The sequence below is a fragment of the Nanorana parkeri genome, unplaced genomic scaffold (genome assembly GCF_000935625.1).
Source record: "Nanorana parkeri isolate BGI_ZX_2015 unplaced genomic scaffold, ASM93562v1 scaffold73, whole genome shotgun sequence".
Lineage (NCBI taxonomy): Eukaryota > Metazoa > Chordata > Amphibia > Anura > Dicroglossidae > Nanorana > Nanorana parkeri.
Genome location: NW_017306341.1, coordinates 2,250,068 through 2,270,977, shown reverse-complemented (window position 1 = coordinate 2,270,977; position 20,910 = coordinate 2,250,068).

The following is a 20,910-nucleotide window of genomic DNA, read 5'->3' as shown; positions in this document are numbered from 1 at the left end:
AACCCTAACAGTAAACTTCTCTTATTTTCCTTTTTGGTCTGTTAAATATATTATTGAACGCGTTTTGTTATATCTGTTGGCTACGTTCAAAAAATACCAGTTGATCCTGCCAAAAATACAGTGTGCTTTTAAACCTCCTGTACTTTGTCAGGATAACCAGGTGAAAAAGGGAGGAAGGCACGTTGGATTGCATTGCAGCCTGTTGCTCCATTTTAAAAAAGAACTCTGGGGAAAATTATTCTTAAGCTCGGAGCCTTGCATTGGGGCGACCATTTCCATGGTGTAAAATAAAAAAGTTATACTAACATGAACCTTGGAGCCGGCTGGCTCCTAGACCAGTCGCTGCAGTCTTTCTTCCCCTCCACTCCAATGGTCTAAGGATCCTTGAGTCATCACATCGGTGAAGTGGAGGAGGTGACAGGATGGAGGGTGTGGTCTAGGAGACAGTCGGCTCCGAGCTTAAGAATAATTTTTCCTGGAGTTCTTCTTTAAATGCAGCATATTCCATTTTCACCAACCACACACCAACAGGAACTGGGCCTATTCAAGACGGTTTTGGCTTGTCATTGCGTTAGGCCTGCACTGTGGAACACACATGGAGTGAATGGGCCCTTACTGTGCTGGGGACCTCTGTGGGTCCTGATTTGCAGATCTGAAATGTGCTAACTGCAAAATCTAAAAGAATGCCCCCCCCCCTCCCCCCCCCCCCCTGTAAAGCATGTTTTTTTTTTAAATACTGGTAAATAGAAAGAGATATGAAGTTGTTTTCTCATTGTCTAATTTGAAGCAAACTTCTAAACTGGTGCAACAAAAGGCAACATACATGAGCATTACACCAAGTAATAGATGTAAACGCAATAGGAAATATAATAAAAACAGTTACTGATTCTGCGTAAAATCCCAAAAGTCAAATCCAAGCATTAAAAGGGCAAGTAAAGTATATACAGTAACTATGTTCATCAGAAGTCACATACTGTGTGTGGCAGTTCTCTACGAATATGGATTCTTAGCAAAATATAGAAACCTCTTAGACACCAAAGTGGCAGGAAAATGCAGAGGTGCTTCAATACATAATATTCTAACATACTGGTATGAAAGGGATAAGCTATAGATGGATAGAGCATCAACACTATGAATCCAGAATGTATTAACTGCAACAGCACCATCATCAAGCAACAGACGACAATGGCTTTAAAACTTGGAGTCAGGAATCCTCCAGTAAGTGCTCCAGAATTTTTGTCCATTAGTAGAACATCAATCAAAGCCTACCCGCACACAGATTGGCGGCTGCTAGACTGAGCACCCTTCCTAATATACAACCATTTATTCTTGTACTCATTGCTATTAATAAAAAAATGAATGTTCACATCATTCTCACTTGAATTGAGTACTTTAAAAAACTGTTATGATTGTGTCATCCGTGACCACTTTCCCATTGTATAGTCTGCTAAACAGAAAAGGTTCATAATGAATCTAAGACGAAACATTAATTGAACTTGCTAGGTATGGAATGATGTTAAACAACAATAAAATCAACAGTCTCCGTGGTCAAATAAACATACTCAATGCAGCCTCAAGTTGCCAAGTCATGACCAATTACTGGTTTATAGGCTTAGCCTCCTGGCTTTTAGTGGACAAGTGAAAAAAGATTTTTGGTTCACCACAAATATGCAGCAGTGCTGCCTAATGAGCACAAATGTAATTTCCAGTTCACAGAAAGGTTACACATGTTCCAACAAGGAGGTTTAATTTAAGGCGTAAAATACACACATGAAAGAAATTCAGTGTTGGAAAATCATAATGTGCATTTTACTTAAAGCAAACCAGTCACAAACTAGACAACTAAAACTTAGCATATAGTGATAAGAGGCACCAGCAGTGTTTCAGTGAGACCATTGGTAGATCCAGAGATTTAGGTTACTGATATTTACTGTATATATTTTGCAGAAACGTTAAGCATTTCTTGCCCACTCCCATCTCCCAAGCCTTCCTATTCGACATTGAGGCTGTCAATCACTAGGGCGCCCAACTAAATGCTTGGGAGACAGGAACGGAACAAGTCAAGCTCATGTTTTCCTTAAGTAAAAGTTCAAATTTGCTTGGCATGCGGTTTTCACAGAAGGCAAACTCTGATTATGCATTTCTCATCATGTGCTCAATTTGATTTCTCCCACATGTGTGGCAAGTTTATTTATGGCCTCATGTACATGGGCAGAAAAATGCCACTTCTAGATGCAATTTCCTTTTTTATTTTAATGCCTTGGAATGCAGCTCCCTATCAGCCAATGTGTCCATGCACACTGTGGATTTAGATCCATTTTTTAGAGCAGCTTTCAGGGGCATAACAAATGCCCTAAACCAGACAGAGAGGAGCTTACTGGCATAATTTAAGTATAAATGAGCGTGTAAATGAGTAAGTACATTCTACTGCCTAGAGATAATGATATTCTAGCTAATGGAATGAGATTATGTGCATATGCTTCTAAATGACATGTGTGTGTAAATGCACATTAACACACAAGCTTCCATGGTGAAATGTGCATTTCCACTGGCAGAGAGATCCAATATAGCTAGGAGTATTTTATATGCCCATGTGAAAGAACCCTTAAACCTAACCAGTAATTTTACGGAAGTGCAATAATGTAGGAAATGTAAATACTGATTTTTTTTAATCAAATATAACATTTAAAACAAACCTGTAGTAAATGTAAAGCTTCTTGACTGAGAGAAGCAACTGTACCCTTTCAGTTGGGTTCCAAGAGTCCTGATTCCAGGATGATCTATTAAGCATACGGCAAAGTCAGATAAGTAAATCAGAGGTCTGGCCTGCTCCCTTCTTCTTCCCAAGCCTGACTTGTTATCCAACAGCATGATGAGCATCTTTACTGACCAGGTCACCATTCCAAATTCAGAGCTAAAGTTCTTATTTGTATAATTGAGCATCCTGGACTCTGGGGCTCCAGTGGCACTGTGGAAGGCAACTCAAGGCACCTGTAGCCACCTTTTCCTGGCAGATGTTATTCTCTCTGGAGTTTATTAACTAAAATATCCAAAAAAGGGCAATGTTGCTCGGGGCCTTGATACATTGATATATTGAACGTCACTGGGCAAGAATTTTTCCTTTACTTTATACCTGTATGGAACAATAATGTTACTGTTCAAGGTGCAACTATATCGCTGTATATAAGTAGTGTTCCAAGCTGAATGGGGCACTACACATGTTGGCAATGCAGTGCAATGCAGAAGCTCATAGAAATACATCTTCAACAAGTGAAAATCAGTCAGCATAAGAATTTGTTTATTTGACTAAACCATATCTTTTTAAAAGGATCTCTGAAACATTGCCTCATTTTAATAATGGAGTAGCCCATGTTGTCATTATACAGCTTTCTTTATATTCTATGAAATGGATTAAAGGAGATGTTTTATCATCAGAAAATAAGTCCTTGATGTTTTCCGATTTGCTGACTAACTAATGAAATGTATACGTGTTTCCTCACCTCACTAGCTCATGTTTTTATTTATTTTATTCTATAGTTTTTTTTCTATATTAATTTCCAGTTCACCCTATGACTCTGTACATGTCTTCAGCTTGAAGCAAGAACTGCTCAATAGTATGTTTGTTGATGTTTTGTGCACATAACAAGCTGCATATTGCCACACTGGAGTTCAGCCTTTTCTGTCAGTCTGGGGTAGTCAAGCCTGAGGGGATTTCTTGCTGGCAGTGAGTTTGTATTACACCTATGTAGTCATCTCTTCCTGTACAAAATGAAGAATGCTGGTGCGTGATGACTGCTTGCCTATTGGTTAATATGTGATCTGATAATTTGCAACCAATCAGACCCTTAAATAATCCTGGCATGAACATTCACAATTCAGTGCACATTAGCCAACTACCTATTACTGCCAATGAAATAAACCACAAAGCACTGGTTTATCGCTGTTAATCTTATCTTCTATCCACAAATAAAAAGAAAATTGAACAAAAGTTTTTTTTAGCTCATTAGGATTCTTGTTACAATTTCTGGTCTCAACTAGACTATGTTTGGACAGTAGGGCATGCAGGCACAATCTGACCACCCCTTTGGCACTTTAGAAATCCAGTGCTTCCCTAGACATGAACCAGCACATCAATTCTCATTAGCTTACTGGGGAAAAGTCTTGTTCATCAGTGTCTACTTACCCTCCTTTGGCATTACATTATCTCCTAATCCAACTATTTTGTCCTCTCTGGGCACCTCTAGGAGATTTGTATGATTGATTGCATAGTGTTAACAAACTCGTCATGTATTTGGCCAAAGAGGCAAAGATTTTCCACATGATAATGAGATCTGCCCAAAGAGAAATTATTGCCAAGCTACAATTTGTTACTTTTAATTCATGCAATAAATGAATCAATATGTGCACACTGAAAGATCATTCACTTTTCCCTTTGGAAAAAGAATAATAGAGTGACTGATCACAGATATTCCAGAAAACCCTTTTTTCCACTATCATAATGATTAAAGCCTTGAGTAACAATACACAAAGGAGAAATAGTAAACATGTTGCTGTGAACAGTACTGCCATGTGCCAAGTCTTCTGTTTGGTAGAACATGAGGACTGTCTTCATCCGGCATCTGGGACAGCCTTCATGCTGTGCTCATGGGTGAAGGGTACAAATGCTTTTTCTTCTACAAGAGGGCTCAAGCATCACTACATGCTAACAATTATTTTTTCTGTGTGCACTAAAGTCAACTTAGATATCAAGGTGGCCTTACACAAAGAAACTGTACATGATGTGTATAACAACATGTACAGCGTAGAGAATGTAAAGTGGCACCATACATTACTAGATTAGAGGAGATCTCTGGCATGCAGAGATGTTCAAAGTAGTGAAAAGGGGTTTGTACCGTGGTCTGATCTTTTACAAACAGTTGCTGCATGTATGGCCTGCTTCACACAAAGTGCCTGCATTGCATCTATTTTTAGGAATATTCACATACCAGAGAGAGCTTCTGTCCCTTCAGAGAGCATATTTGTACCTTGAGTTAGGACACTGGGTGCCCAGATATCAGGGCAATGTAGAGAACGTTCCAGACGAGATCCTAAAAAGCTAAATCTTTAACAAGCCTTACGAAGGAGCCCCAGTAACAAAGAGCAGAACTAAACGCTGGTGAACCATTGCCTTGGGTCTAAACAGACATTTCATGAAAATATATGGGGGCTTATTTTCTAGAATAGTGAAAAACAAAACTCTGTCGCAACAAACCTTCAGTGTCCAAGTTCCACCACTTTACAGCAAGCAGAACAGTGACATTTGGTAACTAACTGGTTACTGCACTTCTCTCAGGGCCCCTTGCCTTACCATGCAAAGTCCAGAGTATTACTTTGCCAAACACAGTCCACAAAGCAACTGCATAAATGTTTCTTACAGGCCTATACAATGCCCATACATTTTTATGCTGTTTCTTCACAAAGACGTCTTATCTTTTAGCATTACCCGGCATAAAACCACCAACATTCTAGAAGGCTTCAGAGCTTGATCCAGGATTACATTTACAGTTTGTACCTGGATTTGGATTAAACTATTAAAGTGGAGCCACAACTGCAATATCAAAAATTGCTGACTTGTATTTGTATGGAGCTTTTCTTCTGCCTGCCAGCTCCTCTTTTTCTAAATGTACATGGGCTGCGCATGTGCAGCTTAGTGCATATCTTACACATGCATTGGTGCTTGGTGCACATGCATAGGAATTACATTATCCCCAGCCAGCCAATCAAGATAACTAAAGACATTAAAGTTTAAAAAAATGTCCCTCCCCCCAATGTTAATGTTAGCACTTACGTTAAATGATGTTTCTTGATCCGATCTTCTTCTTCCCTGTTGTTTTCATCTGTCCCTCCAGCGCTGCTGCGGGTCTCCGATCCAGCGCCGACTCCTCTGGGCTTGCTGGCACTTCCTGTCCCACGGTGTCTACATGAGGGTGCATGCGTCCATATACTTACCTTGTGTCTCTCCTCGTCTCCCGGCCGAAAATGTGAACTGCGCATGCGCCCACCCCAAGATGCTTTGCAGTCGCCCAAGAATTTTGAGATTTTCTAACAGGAGTGCGTGGGGAAGACACATATGAGTATTAACCTCTTTTAAAGCGTTTTTTGTTTGTTTTTCTGTTTTTCTTTTACACTTTTTGCATATACCTACTGCTTGCTAGCAGTAGATATATGAAAAAAACCCAGAGGCTTTAATAACCCTTTAAACCCGGAAGAAGACCAGCCAATCAAGTTGACTGAAGACACAACCTAGAAGAAGACCAGCTAATCAAGATGACTGAAGACACCGAACCTGGAAGAAGTTCAGGTGAAGAAGTCAGCAATTGAAAACAGAGCTCTCGGAAAGAAGGAGGAAATTCTGGCGGAATTTAGTTGCACTTTCAAGAAAGCACATTTCAATATAAAGAACTCTGATAAGTCTTAGTTACATCGACAGTTGAAAGATAACATAGGCACAATATCACTTAAAAAAGGACACATCTTTTGGCGAAAACAAACATATTGTTTATGGAGTCCCTGTGGCTCTAACATTTACACATATATATATATATTTTTTTAAAAATCAAACCCGTCTGTGGTTGCTCCTTTTTCCAAGCATGTCATAACTATCATTGGAAGAAGCATGCACAGACAAAGCACACTCTCCACCAATTCCCTACAATGATAAAGCACAGAGAAAATATTCTGGGTGCAATATAATAGAACTATTTTTGAACTCTTACAATAGGTGTAAGAGTTCAAAAATGCCATTTAATTGTTAACAATTTGATCAAACAAAAAACAGCCAAAGCTTTTCAGAGGCAACAACACTCCCCTTCATCAGGGCTTAGAATGGGATAAGGATTTCATCGGACTTTAAAGATACTATAACCACACACATCTCTATGTCATTTGATATAAATATCGCATTAACCATAACCCTAACCCCGTTCACACCAGGGCGTTTGTAGCTTGAATCTTTCAGCACCGAAAAGCTCAGCACAAGCCTGGAAGTATGCGCTTCTTTTTAGGGGGATCAGCGCAATGTGACCCTTTTTCCTATTCCTAATCACGCTGATCTGCCCAAAAAAGAAGCCTATGTACCTTTTTCTCAGTGTGACACTGTGCTGACACATGAATGGGGACTCTAAACACCAATAGGATTTCTTGTGCGGAGCTTTTTTGGTGATGACAAATATAAGCTACAAAGGCCCTGGTGTGAACGGGGTCTTAGGGCTGGAATTGTAATTAGCAGTGGTTCACAAAATCAGTTAACGTGAACACAGAGAGTCCTCCCAGCTTCACAAATTGAGACCAAAATGTTAATCTGATATATTTAATTATCTAAACACTAAACAGAAACTGCAGAAGAGTTTTGATAAGCCCAGCTGTCCTGTACTTTAAATATTTATGTTATCAATAGAATTGTACTAAAATATTTATTTTCATTGATCAATCATATTTATTTTCATATAGGGAAAAGAAAATGTTTACACACAAAACAAAAACAGGACACATCTGCATCAGCAGTAACTACGTGATTTAAATGAGATCTGATTGGGTATTTACAAGGTTATCAAAATTGCCAGCAATGCTTGCAGCCCAGAGCAGAATAACAGAGCTCATATTCCAGAGACTTCATGTATTTTAATAGATCAAAATGATCTTGACCTGAGGTAATACATGGCTGGATATACCATGTTATGGGTGCATGCACACTAAATATTATAATGTTGTAGAAGTACAAATCAATGAAACCTGGGTATGCATTAGATGGAAATGCTTACGTTGTACATATTCAGAGATTTACAGCACAACAGCATAGAGAACAGACTAACATTGTTTACAAGAGATTCAGCCTTAAACATGACCTTGTCAATCTTGTCATCTTTAATTACTATGATTCCATTAAATTTAGAAAGAATGAACAGATTGCTGTTATGTTGTTTGTTTGAGTTCAAACACTGGGATTGCCATGTTTTTCTGTAAAATACAAATCCTCTTCCAGGTAACATACACATTAAGAATTTTCCATATGACTGACAGGTGTATTATATTTTACATAATGGAAAACCAAGGTGGCTATAATTTGCAAAGAATAACATTTGATAAAATGAAGAGAGGATTGAAGGCTTTAAAGTGCAGTCCCATGCAGGGCAAAGCAACAGGTTCAGTTTAAAGCTGAACTCTAGGCAGATTTAAAGACACAACTTAAAGGAGAACTATGGGGTTAGGGATTTTCACCATAGTTCTCCTTAGGGTAACGGGAGGACACAAACTAGCGTCCTCCCGTCACCCTAAGCTCAGTATACCGCAAGCTACTACTCGCGGTATACTGAGACACCGCAGCTGAAACGGATCCCGACAATTATTTCTGGATCCGCCCAGCTGCGTAAATGACAGCTGGCTCTGCCTATCTAGAGGCAGAGCCAGCTGTACCCGCCCCCTCCCCCGTCCGTTCCGCCAGTCAGCGCTGGAGGATCAGAGCGGGGAATCCAGTCCCACCCCTGTCACGGGTGGGACTGGAGAGCCGTGACAGGATCGAGAAGTGAGCGAACACCGGTATGTGGTCGCTCATGTCCCGATCTACTGAGCCGACCTGTGACAGTCTCATTGTCACAGGTCAGCTAGAACTATGAGGTGAGTGAAAAGCACTCACCTCATAGTTCTCCTTTAATGTAATCATTAAAAGAGAAATATAGCCAAAACCTTTTTTTTGGGCTTTTGGGAGTGTTGCTAGTTTTCTTTTGGGTCAAAGACGTACAATTACTGATGTACTCCTGTGACCCAAATTCAGCATATAGCAGGTTCCTGCCTGCTATTTGCTGACAGCGCAGAGCCGCACTGCACCCGGGATAGATCCCGACAATATTGTTGGGATCCACCCCGCTGCCTGATTTGACAGCTGACTGTGTCTCTCTAGAGCCAGAGACAGCTGTGCCCGCCCCCACCACTGTCTATCCCTCCATTGAGCGCTGGAGGACTAGAGAGGGGAGGGGAGAATCCCTGTGGGGGACGGTGACTGTCAATCATATCTCTCTGCGGGGAGAACATCGTGATTGCTCAGCTCTCAATCAGAAATAAAAGTATTATGGGGAAATCTCGGGTCTGCAGATGAATATTGCAGCAAAAGATGGTGTGGTAATAGCCCATTTCATCTTTTAATGAGCTATTAATTTGTATCTTGTTATTTTTGGCTGGCATTCTCCTCCCTCGTGGCAGCCGAACATAGAAGATGTAGATATAAACTGAAGAAGGGGCCATTAATAAAGTGCACCTGTTATTTTGCCCTTCATGGGCACCAATAAAATGTCTATGAGCTGCTGGCTTCCAATCCAAATGTATGGTGGATTATGTCCAATACACTAATTATGTTAGCCTTTGCATATGCGAGTTCTTTGCCCACAGCTCTATATGCATCCATTTAAAATACTTTCTTCTTATGTTGCCCGTGCACATGGCAATGTCAACTGCATTGATCAAGGAAACCTACTATCATCTATCAAGACTGGTAAAGCATTAACACTGCTGGTGGTAAACTGCCTTGATCCACTTATTATTTTAGCATTTAAAAAGCTTGTTGAAAGTGGTTGTAAATACGTGGAATTTGCTGTGCCTATGGCTATCATACGGCTTGCTCCAGAACAATTGTAAAGACCTGTGTCGACAAGGTTTTGTTTGCTCAAAATGGGTTTTGCATTCTCATACAAGTCTATGGGAATGCAAAACCCGCTTGAAGCAGGTCAGAAGGAAGGCAACTGCATGTCAAATGCACCTGTCAATGAATTCTGAATGATCTCTGAAGCGTCCAAATCTGGTGGTAAACTGATGCCATTAACACACGTCCAAAAGCCAGTTGACAAAGGTATTGCTTTTATATCCATTCAAAAAGCTTTTGTTAAAAGTATCGGGACGCCTGCCTTTACACGCACATGAACTTTAATGGCAGTCCCAGTCTTTATCCCAGTCTTAGTCCGTAGGGTTCAATATTGAGTTGGTCCACCCTTTGCAGCTATAACAGCTTCAACTCTTCTGGGAAGGCATCCACAAGGTTTAGGAGTGTGTCTATGGGAATGCTTGACCATTCTTCCAAACGCGCATTTGCGAGGTCAGGTACTGATGTGGGATGAAGGCCTGGCTCGCAGTCTCCGCTCTAATTCATCCCAAAGGTGTTCTCTCGGGTTGAGGTCAGGACTCTGTGCAGGCCAGTCAAGTTCCTTCAGCCCAAACTCACTCTTCCATGTCTTTATGGACCTTGCTTTGTGCACTGGTGCGCAGTCATGTTGGATCGGGAAGGAGCTATCTCCAAACTGTTTCCACAAAGTTGGTAGCATGAAATTGTCCAAAATGTCTTGGTATGCTGATGCCTTAAGAGTTTCCTCCACTGGAACTAAGGGGCCAAGCCCAACCCCTGAAAAACAACCCCCCCACCATAATCCCCCCTCCACCAAACTTTACACTTGGCACAATGCAGTCAGGCAAGTACCGTTCTCCTGGCAACCGCCAAACCCAGTCGATCGGTTAGCCAGACAGAGAAGCGTAATTCTTCACTCCAGAGAACATGTCTCCACTTCTCTAGAGTCCAGTGGCGGCGTGTTTTACACCCCTGCATCCGACGCTTTGCATTGCACTTGGTGATGTAAGGCTTGGATGAAGCTGCTCGGCCATGGAAACCCATTCCATGAAGCTCTCTACGCACTGTTGTTGTGCCAATCTAAAGGCCACACAAAGTTTTGAGGTCTGTAGCTATTGACTCTGCAGACAGCTGGCCACTTCTGCGCACTATGTGCTTCAGCATACGCTGACCCCGCTCTGTCATTTTGCGTGGCCTACCACTTTCGTGGCTGAGTTGCTGTTGTACCAGGTTGCTTCCACTTTGTTATAATACCACTAAGAGTTATATATATATTTATTACACACACACATTTACATATCTAATAAATTCCAATGGGTATATTCATACCTTGTGTCTAGCTTCTTTTATACTGTATGTAGTCAGTTTATCTGAGTTTTCAAAAAATAGAAGTCAGGTGCATCTAGGAAGCAATTTGAACTTCTAAATGCACCAAAATGCATGTAAACGCACATAAATTAGCTTTGATGTCAGGATTTGTTACCAGATTCTGCAAACACGCATTATTTAAAGCATCAAAAAGCATACACAGTCATAGTCTGACAGATTTTCCTCTGCATATAGAGGACAAGAACGCAAGTTGCAAGTGTGAATGAAGCCTCAGGGTTCATTCATACAATCTGCATTGGAGCTATTCTGGCAGTTGTTTCCAGTGTAGCCCCAACGCAAGACAAGGCAATGTGCCTTGTCACGGATGGTGTGCAATCACATCACTGCGTAGAACCGTCTCACACCTCGCTGTGCACATAGAACTGGATGAAATGTCATTTGTGACATTTCAATAAAGTTCTAACAAAAAAAGGACACAGTGTGATGTGCTGAGATCAGCACTTCGGCACTGTGCTGGGGCACTGCACACCAGATGCTGTGCGATTAGTGTGAATGGGCCCTTAGGGTTTTACTTCAACAGTGATATATACCTTTTAATCTTTCCTTCTTTTTTATTAGCACTCTGTTGAAACAAACAGAAAGACTGCTGCATTTTCGGTCACATTTTTCTCTTGATTTCAAATTAAATGAATTATCAACCTGTTATTTTCCCATGCAGCCCTATTAAAGTTCGTACCCATAGCTGCTTTATTTAGCTTTTCTTCACTCTTCCACCTGTTTGTTGCTGTAAGGAAGGGGAAGAAGCCATGAGTAAGCTCTGAATCAATCCTAGTTGTGGTTTAAACAATACTGAGCTCTTTCCCCATCCCAATGTGCTGGGTAACTGGGCAGTCAATTGGTAAGCATCAGTGCTGTCACGTGGGCAGAGGCGTGGTGCGAGTCTCATGGTCCACTATACATCAAAGTACTGGGCATTTCCCTACTCCCAGAGATTAACACATCTACAAGGAAGTGAAAGGAAGGTGAGAGAATACATAAGCATTAAATGAGACCTGTTAATTTGTACTGCAGTTAACGCTATGCACAACCTGGGAGAGGTTGGGGGGAAGAAACAACGTGGAAAGTCCCTGACTTTACAGCATTTGACCAAATTTCCACAGAGCCATGAATGTAAACAGCATGAAGTAATCTAGCTCTACCTTCAATCTCCTTGGCCATGTGTATTTCATCAAAAGACTGAATGTTGTAAAAAGAGTATGAACTGTAATAGTCTGAAAAGGAAATAACAATTTCCAACTAGTCTGATTATCTCTATATGATCTGATGTTGGTATAGACAAACAGCATCAGACGGCCACCTAACAGTGCAGGAAGAGTTCGCTTGTACATCCTGGAGGCTACTGCCCACTATATGCTGGCAGTGCAGAGCTGTGCTGCAAACAGGAAGGATCCCAACAATATTGTCGGCATCCAACCAGCTGTCTGATTGACAGCTAACTCTGCCTCTCTATAGCCAGAGCCAGCTGTGCCCGCTCCCCTCCCGTCTGTCCCTCCAATGAGTGCTGGAGGAACAGAAAGGAGAGGGAATCCCTGCAGGTAGCCGTGACTGACAGTCACTTCTCGCTGCAGGGAGCAGACCATGAGTTGACTGATCAGCGGTCATGCAATCTCTCAGCTCTTGATCTACAGAGCTGCTGCGTGGCAGCTACAGTATCAAATGCCGGCTCTAAAGTAGGGTATACACGAGTAGATTTTCGCACGAACGTTCGTACGAAAAATCCCGTTAGAATGATTAATAATCGGTGACTGTCGTCTGTTTTTATTTACCATTTGGTTTCGGAATGAATGGAGTTTTCTGAATGAAAACCACATTCAATTTTAGAATTTCGTTTGTTCAAGAAAAAAATTCCAAGCGCCTTCAATTTTTTTTGTCAGAATCAATTAATGATTAGAAATGTTTCAAAATCTATTCAATTTATTCAAAATTGTAACCGTGTAGCTTAAGTATTAGGAAGAGTATTTTTTTTGTTCTCCCAATACTTCCTCTATAGCAGAGCAACAGGAAGGTTAAGTACTGTATATGGTGAGCATGGGGGATTAAAGCAATCCTGTTGCTTTGCCCTGAATAGACGAAGCTCAGGTTTGCTTTACAGAAGATCATAGTAATCCAGTGCTTACACTATACTTGTGATGTATAGGCTAATGCATTAAAAATCTTTTTTTTTTAATAGAAATTAGCACTCATGCTCTGCTCAAGTGGCCTATATGCAATGGTAAAAGTCACATTTCTCATTTTCGCTCATTATCACTTTGGTAAGGCGGAGTGCCTAGCAAAGGCCACTAGTATTGTCATCCCAGCAAATGGATCCAAGAAGTGAAGATGACACAGTGGTTGCTAGAGTAAAGTTTTACTAAAGGTAACGAGCATGCCTGAATAAATATTATCCATAGCTGTCAGATCCCAGGTCAAGTGATCTGCTTTGTGACCTTGGGGTTGAATCAATGGAATATCCATTGCTACTTTGCTTATAGCAAGCCTGACAAATCCCTTGATACAGGAAGCCAATGCTCCTTAAAAATTGGCACCTAACTTTTAAAGTTTTCTTTAGATATTGTCATCGTAGTTGGCTCTTTTTAAAAAACCTCCTGAGGTCCTGTTTGTTTTACAAAGAAGCCTCTTTCAATAGCACACAAACCTAGTGTACAGTCACTGTAGCCTGCTCCTATGAAGCTGGTTGTCACTAATCTGTTAGTCTCCTAAGAAATCATTTATCTGATTCCTGATGAAAACTGTCACTGCCACGTTTAACCTGCAGCAACATAAAGCAACAGATCCCACCATGCATTCTACTTTGGAATGATTTCTTGTATTTCCTTTATTGTAAACATTCATATCTGTTTGTCTCCAGGCCACAAGCAGACTACCCTCTATTGGCAAGATCATAAAATGTTAGTTTTGGGTGGATTGATTAGCCCATAATTTTTCAAAAAGTAGCCCAATAAGTATAACAACTCATAAGCAGGAAAGAAGTAAGTAAAGAAAAAAAGTGAAAGTAAAAAGGATATTAAAAAATGATCACAGCAGTTATTTCCTGACTTACAGCGCCAATGACGTCACAATACTTTTGTGTTTACAATATTGTATAAATATTGCAAAATTATTAGAATTACTGCCGCTGAAATTGTTTTATAAAAGTGCCTACGTAGATGAAAATGGAAACACTTGTATTTTCTTTTTAACCATATTTCGGAGGAACACATTTCAAATAAGTAACAAATGGAAACAAAATGAGTCAAAGATAATTTGTATATAAAATGGGCAAACAAGTCCTTATTCCATAATCAAAATGCAAAAAATTATGAATCCACCAATGTGGATGTGACATGTCTGCCCAGGGGTGTCCCAAGGCTGGGTGACACCCGGAGCGGTAACCGAGTGTCACCGCACCGAGACGGCACTGTGCATGCGGGTGACGTCACCACGTGCGTGTGCGATGTCACCGCGCACATGCGGCAGTATTCTGATACCTGCCGGCGGCCATCTTGGGTCCCCTCCTCTCTCCTGATACTGTCGGGCGTTCGGTCCATGACCGAGCGCCCCGACTTTTCAGAGGGGGGTGACACCAAAATGACTGTGAGTCATTTTGGTGTCACCCCCTCCAATTGTGTCACCCGGGTGCGTGCCGCACCCCCCGTTGTGACGCCACTGTGTCTGCCTATTATCTCTCCATCCGTCTATCGCTCCATCCGTCTATCGCTCCATCCGTCTATCGCTCCATCCGACTATCGCTCCACCCGACTATCGCTCCACCCGACTATCTTTCTTATCCAAACATCTATCTAAATGAATGAGGGCATACAGCTGTTTTTAAGCTATTGACGGCAATTCTGAAACTTGCAGAAAATTATTCTGGTTTCGCACACTGTTCTGATTATTTTTTTATTCTGAACAACAATTCATTCCATATAATGCAAAGAATATACAAAAGCCCAGAAATCTTATTCATAACAAACTAGACATGATTCACTAGGAATAGACTCCATCCACCGCGCACCTTCAGATTACCAACAAAAGAGGTGATGTCATAAAAAAAGGTGTGTCTAGGGTGGAGTTAATCCGACAAAAACAGTATGGCAGTACTCTGGAAAATGACTATCCAGTTTTTCTATAAGCCATTAAAAAAAGAAAACAAAAAAACAAAAAAATGCATAGCTGAAATCTCCCAAGAACAAACACTAGAACTATACTCATTGAACAAAAAACAGGTGTTCATAACCATTCACACTCCGTTCACCTTGAAACGTTTTGTGTATTAAATGAATCCTGTTTCCTCTGTCATTTACCGTCTCAGGTTTTCCCGGTATCTAAATTGTGCTTAAAATAGCAAGCGGCGTAGTGCTGTGTGACTTCTATTCTGTCAAGCCTGTCGTTTCCTCCCTTTCATTCCAAAAAACCCAATAGAAGTGACATTTTAGAGCAGATTGTCGACATAAGCATACCCTGATTATCTGAATCGTCCAATTTAACACGGCTGTCAAACCCAGAACCAACAACATGACTGCCAAGCTACATATACTTTCACGCTGGTTGTTCTCTGTACCTCTGGATTGGAACAGGGCACCTGTTTGCTTAAAAGCGCTGAATTTTAAATGACTTATCGAAACCACCACAGAATACAATAAACGTGCATTTAACGTAGTCAACACCTACGTAGCCTTCGTCTCTTTATGAAAGGGTAGCAGTTCTCTGTAGTTGGTGATGTGTAGGTTATTCTGATACACCTCCAAATGCCCAGCCCTAAACAGCCTCTCAATATGTAGCTACTTACAGCCCTACCATAACACCACAATACAAAAAGTTATCTTGACAATATATCTGGATGGGCAGTATAGCTGTAGCAAATGTAAGGTTTCTACAGATGGGATGTAAAATGTGACACATCTATCATTTATCAATAACATGAGAAGGTGTGTCTGATTATCCTCTACTGCCTTTAAAATGTGGACAATCCATGTTTTCCTCCTCAGAACACACCCAGCAGAAAACATAAACAGCTAGCATCCCTTTAACAGCAACTTATCCTCTTTTCTATAAAGAAAATGAATGCCTTGATCACAATATTCACACACAAAAACACAAAGGAAGCAATGGAGACAGATTACCTTTTTTCCTTTCTTTTTCCTATGTGCAGGCTTAGAGATTTTCTCCTTGGGTTCCTCACTCATTTTATCGATGTGATGTAGCGAAAGGGACCGCTGATCCTATATATTCCAACATTCAAAGCCAACGTGTGGATTCAAAACACAGCAACCAAAATTCCTGCTCCCGATGTGTCACAGACAAGTACTGCTTGCAAGCTGACAGCTCTAGAGTCTTAATTCCAGCTGCACAGACAGAGATTGCCCATGCTCAAAGCCTGTGCTTAAAGGGAAGAAAAAAAAACTGGGAGTTTCCCCGATACAAAAGACTATTATTACTTTAAATAAATGAGGGTTAACCCAATCTGGCTTCAAGCACTCTGTATTCCTGCAATAAATGGGAATGAGACTTTTTAACCAGGCTCTTACTACGTTGCTTCCAGCCTTTAAATGGTATTGACGAGCACAGAACAGGAATGAGCTGCAGACTGCTGACAAGTCTCGGAAGCTTTCCTTGCTAGAAGATCTGCCCTCTTTCTTGTGAACGTGAAAAGTGAATGTATAATATTGCACTGATTGCCATGAGAGGCTTGATACGACACATGTGTTAAATGCATTAGGGCATGACAGAAAGGACCTACTCACGTTACTCTGGCTTTGAAGACACTCCAACGCAGAGTTTAACACTAGGGCATGCTAAAGAATTAAGTTGCATCAAACAGACCGTAGTTACTACATCCACTGCAAGTACTGCAAGTATAGTCTCAGTAATGCAACAGTTGCTATTGTATTCCATGTATTGTAAACCGATGCTTCTACAGGTTTTACACAAGCAACAGTTAGTAGGATTTAAAGAACTTTGGGGAATTTTTTTTTTAACCCTTGCAGTGGGGCTATCCTGGCACTGCAAGGGTTAAGTGTTTGTTTTTGTCTTGGTGCAGAAAAAATAAAGTTATACTCACCTGAACTTTGGAACCGGCAGGCTGTTCGAGTCCTCCCTCCAGCCATAGAATGTCTCTCGGCGTCCTCGCATCAGATACATGCATAGGGTGTGATGACTCATGGGATCTTAGACCACTGGAGCAGAGGGGGAGAGAGGCTGGAAGGACTGGTCTAAGAACCAGCTGGCTCTGGAGATGAGTATGACTTTTTTTTTGCACCTAGACCGAAGCAAACACTTAAACTACCCCCTCCCCCCCTCCGCTGCAAGGGTTAATCAAAATGTTTAAATAATAGAACGGGACAGCAGAACATATACCATGGAAGAAGAGGCACTAAGAGCTGCACAAGCATAATTTTGTCTTCTGCAACCAGCAGTATAATTTAACAGTAACCCATACCAGTGTCACAGACATAGCACATCTCGGGGGAATGAATTAGAGTTAACGCGGGAGTATAGCCCTTTTTAAAATAATTGCGAGCAGGAAGATTTTTTTTTTTTTAAAAAGGAAGATTTTTAAATTGCAGAAGAGAAATACTATCCCAGATATACCATGCTTTTTTGAATGCGCCAAATAGTTCAATTTGAAGAGTTTAAAATAATAAATCTATGTGGCAATTATAAAAAAATAAAAATCACAAGTGTGGGAAAAAATTAATCTACGCCAAATAATGAATGGTTCAGAAAATTAGTTTGACAATATTCAGCGCAATAGAAATGTGCAAGTAGATTATAGCGCAAGACAGTTACACATTATACTATGAACCAAATAAACTCTATGTGCTGCAACAGTACAGTTTATTTGACATGCGTTGCGCCATGTCAAATAAACCACCAATTTAATTTATCTGGCAGTAGTGTCCTCACTCTGCCCCCATCCTGCTGACTGTACAGTGAAAGAGCAGCAGCAGGCTAATTATGTTATCCTCCTGCTCACTTGTCCTATCAGCATGTTTCTTGTCGCCACAGTTGCACACAGCACACCCGATTGGCTTCCAGCCCTGCCCCTTTCTCTCCCAGACGTGCTGTGCAGGGGATGGCAAAAGGTTGATACCAAGTCAAATGTGGGTAGTAACACAAATGTCATTTAAAAATTATGTATTTATTGTTGTTGTATTAATGTTTGTCTTTTATATAGGTAGTTGAAAGATATGTGCATGATGTACATTTCTTAAACAGCCCCTTCCTCTTTAAAGCATCATGTTTGCTAGAAATCAGCTACAAGGGCACCTACAATACATTGCGGTTTACGAGGCCTTACATGTGGTGGCTGCATTGGTTTTATTTTTCCAAAGAAGTACATTATTTGCAAGTCATAAACATTCTCTCTGGCTGAGTGTAGAGTTATGTGTCAGAAGGAGATTGCGCGTTCCTGCAGTGCTGGGGGCACATTTCTGAAGTCCGGCACGTCCAGTCATCTAGGCAGGTCAGGGTGGAGGGGGGAGTTGTCTACCTAGGAGTTTTTCTGACATTCTTGGGCAAGGTTGAAAACTGCCTACTGGTGCCGTTGCAAAGAAACTTCTTTTTTTTTTTTTAAATGGTACAGTGTTTTTTTTTAATGTCCTGGGGACACTGGAATGCATGGCAATTGTTATGGTAAAAGTGAACTAAATGCAGGGGTGGTAATATAGGCACCACAAAAGACACTTTTTTTCTTTAGTTTTAAAAGCAAGCCAGATGGCTTCAATGACAGCAAAAACAACCCCAGCAGTCCTTTGTTAGGGTGTATATACCGGGTTCCGAAGCTGCTTCTTATTAGACATGTGCGATTCGTTTAGTTCCAAATCAAAATTTGTACACATTTTTCGAAATTCAGACGCATCCGAATGTTGTCTGAATCCGAATTGCATTCCAGAGCTCCCCGAAAATCATTCGGGTCTGGGAGCCTCAGCGTTAGTTTTATGTATATATGGCTCCCAATGTTGCCGCAACGAATATTCGTTCGTACTACAGAATGCTAATTATATCATGTCATTCGGGTCGGAAAGCCTCAGCTTTAATATTATGTATGTATGTATATGTATTTGGCTCCTAGACCTCCCGAATGGTATTCAGAAATTCGGACTCCCAAATGCCATGGGTCTAGGAGCTTCAGCATTAGTATTAATATCTGTATATGGTTTTCTGTGGTAGTCGCAACGAATATTCATTCGTAAACTCCTCCGAAACTAACGAAAATTTGGATTTCGCCCGAATCCAAAACCCCAAACCGAATTGAATTTTGGACCCAAATCCCAAAATAACGAAAAATCCAAACTGAACCGAATTTTTCCGCAGCTTAAACGTCTACTTTTTATTTTATTGCGGCTCATTTTAATCAGGTAATGCTTAAACTTCAGAAAAGCCTAGAATTTTTAAATGAATAACATGATTAATTAATTGAAGTGTTTAAATATCAAATTTTGCAAGAAGTGTTAGAGGTATAGTCCTTGTGTGACTGGAGTGTCCTGGTTTTCCATTCAAACTAGTGGGAGCCTCCGCCATGCAGAAGATATGTGATATACAGATATGTAAATAGCTCTGGCATTATAATGGTATGAACAGACTGGCAGAGGCGACACTAACTGAAGTCAGTGACAGAGAATTTCTGCCAGTTATACATAATTAATTGTTCCTCTCTGCTTACCATGGGATAGAAAGCTTTCTGAATCGCTCCACACTTTGCTCATACAAATTATCGAGGCCTTTTTAATATTCCTCTCTCACAGACTAACATCATCTTCTATTATCTCAGGGCAAGGCTACTGCATTTGGCTTTATTCATTCATATCCTCTTGTCCAATGTTATGTCTGAAAGCAATGATGCTCTTCATACCACTGTGCATACCAATGGAAACACCAGTACAAAACTTCTTAATTACTTTTCCTGGCGTTATATATGAGCAAATTAAGACAGAGCTCATTCAGTACACCAACATAAATAACAGTCCTTGTCTGAAAGTCAAAGCAAAGTTAATTTAAGTTGGTGAGGCTAAACAAGAAGTAGAAAGCATGTAATCAGTCTGTCTTGTGAACTGGGGCTTTCACATTTTGTGGGGTTGCTTTAAAGCCCAACATCCACAATTCCATAAATATTACCCTTCCATTGCCCCCACCCCCAGCATTGCAAGGTTTAAATGTTCATTAAGTTTTTGCTCTGGCAGTCTCCCTCTATCTGTGTGAATAGTCCTCTGAAGCCTCTTCTCTAAGAACCTCTGGCCAGCAGCCGCACACTAACGTCATCCACTACAATGCAGGGCCAACCGAGGCTGATACCAGGTCAAATTTTAAAAATACATATAATAATGTATTACTTATTATAGAGCTGTGTTAATTTGTACCTTTATATCTGCCCAAAGCTTAGGTTTAAATGCTCCCCATTCCAGCCAGGATTTGACCTCAGCAAGGCTTCACAGGCATATCACGGAGTGCTGGGGCAATAGCATGATTGTATCGTATGTAAATTAAAACTTCTTTGGAAAAAAATACAATAAAAAAAATAAAACTAACAAAAGGGTTTAACTTTTACTCTACTCTGCCCAATACTATAGAAAAGTTTTAGCACGATTTTTGCTGTTATTTATATAATACAAACTAAAATGTATTGTCATATCTGATGCAATCTCAGGAATTGAACATGTGAATTATGTTTTGGATCAGCATGGCAGGAAAAACAGAATTTAGGTTGGGCTTCCTTAACCAGCGTTCTGTGAGAGGTTGAAAGGGATTCTGCTGGTGGCCACCATTGTCGCAAATTCATATACTGTATGCCAAAACATGAATGTACTGTTTTGCCACTGGCTACCATTGTGTCAGATTGATATTAGCCCTATGGTACCAGTCCAAGTTTTAGCATTGGCTTCCATTGTGCCGGATTA